The sequence below is a fragment of the Nicotiana attenuata genome, chromosome 3, assembly GCF_001879085.1.
Source record: "Nicotiana attenuata strain UT chromosome 3, NIATTr2, whole genome shotgun sequence".
NCBI classification, from domain to species: domain Eukaryota; kingdom Viridiplantae; phylum Streptophyta; class Magnoliopsida; order Solanales; family Solanaceae; genus Nicotiana; species Nicotiana attenuata.
The window spans coordinates 36,900,649-36,905,220 of NC_031991.1; positions in this window are offsets into that span (position 1 = coordinate 36,900,649).

A 4,572-nucleotide genomic window follows, 5' to 3' on the forward strand; every position below is an offset into this window, starting at 1 on the left:
CGGTATTACCCTATCCTCGAGTCCCATTTGTACGAGGACCCTTGGGTGGATAATACAGGCGCCACTTCCGTCATCGATCATGACTCTTTTAACATCCGTATCAGCGATACGTAAAGTGATAACTAAAGCATCATAATGAGGGAAAGACAAACCGTCGGCATCAGACTTATCGAAGGTGATACTATCTTCGAAGTCGTCATACCGTTCATGGGCGATGGTCCGCTTTAGTCTGTGTGTGGTGGCGAACTTGACGTGATTGATCACTGACTCGTCGCCGCCTCCGACGATCATGTTTATCGTGCGAGTTGGGGAAGTGGCTTCGGCGGCCCGTGGGGTTGTTCTCGTCCGCGTGCAAAGTTGATTTTCCCTTTGTCACTGAGTAACTCCCTCAGGTATCCCTGGTTCAGCATCCTAACCACCTCTTGCCGTAGGCCTATGCAGTCTTCGGTTTTGTGTCCCCGTTCCTGATGGAACTCACATAGGATGTTTGATTTCCTTGTGGCAGGGTCTGATTTCATCTTCTGCGGCCACTGCACCTTGGTGCCCAACTTCTTCAGTGCATACACTATTTCTGAAGGAGATACACAAGTTATGGGCGGTTAATAAAGGGGGCGTACCTCTTTCGTTTCGGAGTGGGGCGACGTGTCGCTGTAGCGCGTCTGTATGCCTTGGTGGCGTATGGGAGGATCTGGTGTATGGCTGATGTCGATCTCTGTTGGAGCGGTGGAGTTGTTCTCGTCGTCCTTCGTTCCGTCGATCTCTCCTCGTTTCTGAGTGTATCGCTGTTAGCCGTTGGGTCGGCCCATTAAGATCATCCTCGTCCGCTCGTACCTCGGCGCAATAGGCGTTGTGGATTTCCTCCCATGTGGTAGGGGGATATTTCATGAGGTGGCTCAGCAACTTCTTGGTTGCCCTCGAACCATCCCTGCTTAGCCCGTTCTGGAAAGCGGCGACTGCCATACCTTCCGATACGTTTGGTAGACTCATCCTTACCCTGTTAAACCTTGCTAGGAAGTCCCTGAGTCCCTCTCCTGTGGTTTGCCTGACGGCGAAGATGTCGTTGACCCTGGCCTCCACTTTCTTCGCGCCTGCATGGGCTGTGACGAACTTATCCGCCATTTCCTCGAACGTTGATATTGCCTTAGCCGGTAGCTGAGAGTACCATGTTAAAGCCCCTCCTGTCAACGTCTCGCCAAACTTCTTCAGCAGTACCGACGGTACCTGTTCTTTTGATAGGTCGTTGCCCTTCACAGCGGTGACGTAGTGGATCAGATGATCCTCGGGATCTGTGGTTCCGTCATATACCCTCAAGTAGGGTGGCATCTTGAAGGTTTTTGGGGTGGAGTGAGGGGCAGCTTCTTCAGTGTATGGTTGTTCAACGAACCTTCCCACGTCGCGTTTTGGTAGCAACTTGGGAGCACCGGGGATCTTGTCGACCCTCTCCTGATGTTCCTTCGTCTGACCGCGGAGCGCCTTATTTTCATTTTTCATTTCTTCCATCTTCTTTAGGATGGCTGTTAGCGTGCCATCGTTGGTCTGTGTCTCGACAGGTTCGTTATTTGCTAGTGCAACTTCCGGTTCACCCACGGCAGCAGTGGTATCTACCGTTGGTGTACACCTGATGTTACTTTGTGGTGACCTCTCGACCAAGCCACTTAGAGTGCTTGTTAGCCATCTTTCCAGTAGCTTCTTGACCGCTGGGGGTGCTTCCGTAGCCGCAGATGTGGAAGCTCCTTTTTCGTGCAAGATCGTCAGATCTTCGGATGGGGAAGGTGAGGCCTCTGCACCCGGTGTGATGCTAGGGGTTGCATTCAGGGTGCCATCGTCACTGTCCTCGTTGAGAGGGCCAAGGAGATCGATAGTGACACCCAATATAGCTTTCGATCTTGTGTTATTTTCGGCCATCCTCTGTTTTTGTGTGGTGTACAGAGTGGTAGTTGGTTGATGTCTAGGTGGATACTATGGTTTTGATTCTCGAAATCCCCACAGACGGCGCCAAATTGTTTGGCTCAAAAGTTAACAATATACTTTGTAAGCTAGAAAACAATCAAAAGTAAGAAAAGGGTAAATCATAATCAAATATAATAGACCTAGAGATGTAAAGATGATGTTATTGTTGTAGATCTAGTATTGCAAAGTGATAGTATGAACTCAAGAGAATATGTTCTTTTGAGACAGAGATAGAGAAAGTCAAAAAATGAGAGATTTGTATTATTCCAGAATCCCCCCTTTACAATGTGAAGGTCTCCCTTATATAATAAGAGACCTTCCTCGAAATAATCAAAAAGTTACAAGAATAGGTAACGTCTTCCTAGTGAAGACACTGAGTCCTAAACGATGTCGCTTTTGTCCCCACGTCCGAGTCGTACCCACTACGTTAGTCAGCATACACTCACTGGGCGTGCCCACTGGCGTAGAGACGCTGACGGTCAAATTTGACCCTATACAAATATCATTCTAGTTTAAAGAGAATCCAAGTTAAACCGCAATTGTTTTGAATTTTTGTTTTTTAAAAAGAGAAGAATGAATAGCAAATCCAATTCAAGAATGATTGACAAATAAAACTATGTGAGGTCAGCCAGCTAATGAGGGGTGGGGGCTGTGCCAAGCCAAGGCAAATGCAAATGATTAGATAAGGTTAAAAGGAGAGTTGGGGGCAAGTGGGATGAAGGAGGGTGGAGACCAAGGGCGGAGCTAGCCATACGGACGGGTTTGGCCGATCCAGTAGTTTTGATACGAATTCTATATTTATTTTAAAAAATTCATGAATATGTATAAATTATTAATATATAATTTATTAGCTTAAAACGATTTAAATTTTCGAACCCATAAATTTTAAAGAGAAAATCTCACTTTATACCCATTAAATTCAAACTATTTACCCTTAAATACCCATACCTAAACTATTTATTTTTCCTACCTATGCAATCAATACTATTTACCCGCCCAAATGGTTTCCTTATTTAATGTATGTAAAAACTCCTAAAATTTAGAATTTTGAATGCAAACAAAGAATTTGCTATTTTTTCTCTCCTGACATTAAGAACACGATTTTTCTTCTTTTAAATTTTTTGTCTACTTCTTTTTTCGTTAGAGAGTGTTAATAATACATTTAACGAAATCATGTTAGAATAATTTTACAATTTAAAGATGTATATAATTAAAGTAATAAATATGTATTCCATGTTGGATATAATGAAGTTATAGATAATATTTCAAATATTTAATATCACAGTTAATTTTTAAATTTTGAATGTGCTAATATCTTGAACTCTGAGTTCAACTATAAACAGTTGAACTTCTATGGTGATAGAGTAAAAAACTCTTTATACTAACTAAAAGAAAAGATAACTATACATAAGTATTCGTGCATAAGAAGCCATATAAGTAATTCGGAAAATAGGCAAGTAACATGCTACTAATGTATACTTTTAAGTTAGGAAAATCAAAATATACCCGATCTAGGACAATATACTGATTAAACATTGAACGTGGATTTTCTGATGTATAAATATTGTAGAAGCCATGATGCACCAAACAAAGGTGTTCAATATGTGTTATATAACTCTAAACGTAATATTTTACCTAAATACACATTGTAATTTTTCGACGAAAGGTGGTCCATTGACCACCCATATGACCATGTGGCTTCGCCACTGATCCAACCTCATATATTGTCTATATTTTGTAAACCTTGCAGTACAGTCAATCTAGAGCATTGATTGACTGACTGGTAATGCTTTAATAGTTTGTTAATCAATCATTTGTAGAATATTCTGTGAATTTGAGTCACTATTTGTTAATGTTATGTGAAATTGAAGTCACATTGACCACTCTTTCTCCTCAGCAGCCAGCGCACAAAAAGATTGTCCTTTCCGCCACGCTATTGAAGTCCCGCATTAAATAGGTGCCAATTAAAGGATCTAAGATATGGATTTCAATACCACGGACCTTGAAGCTTGAAACTCATAACTTGGTTTGTTTGAGTTTTTAATTGTTTTGATCCGATCCTATATGGGTTAGTTTGGAAAGTTGATTGGAGGTTGTAGCTAAAGTTTCAGTCAATTTGGTGGAGATTTTGTAGTAAATTTTAGAAATTTGGGTTGAAATATAGTTGAACCAGAGAAGAAGACGACTTTGTATTGTATAATCAAATAGTATACAAATATACCATTTTAGTATACAATTCATTCCAACTATATACCCTATTAGTATAGCTATATACTATATTGGTATCATATGCTAGTTGAATTATTTTTTGATTGTATTAGCTACATTTAAATGGTACTATATTTGATTTTCTTCTAATAATAGTAATATAGTACAATATCTTGAAATACCTTATTATATTAATATGTGGTACACTATTTTTTTATTTTTCTCTTTATGCATGTGTGTTATGTAATAGTAGTATAGTCATATAGTTGCCGGGAATTAACTAGTAAAACTGTATACCATGTTGGTATAGTTATAAACCATATTGGTATCATATGGTAGTTTGAACATTGTTTTGGTTGTTTTAGCTGCATTTTAAGCGAATTCTATTATGAAATTATTTATATCAACATGAGT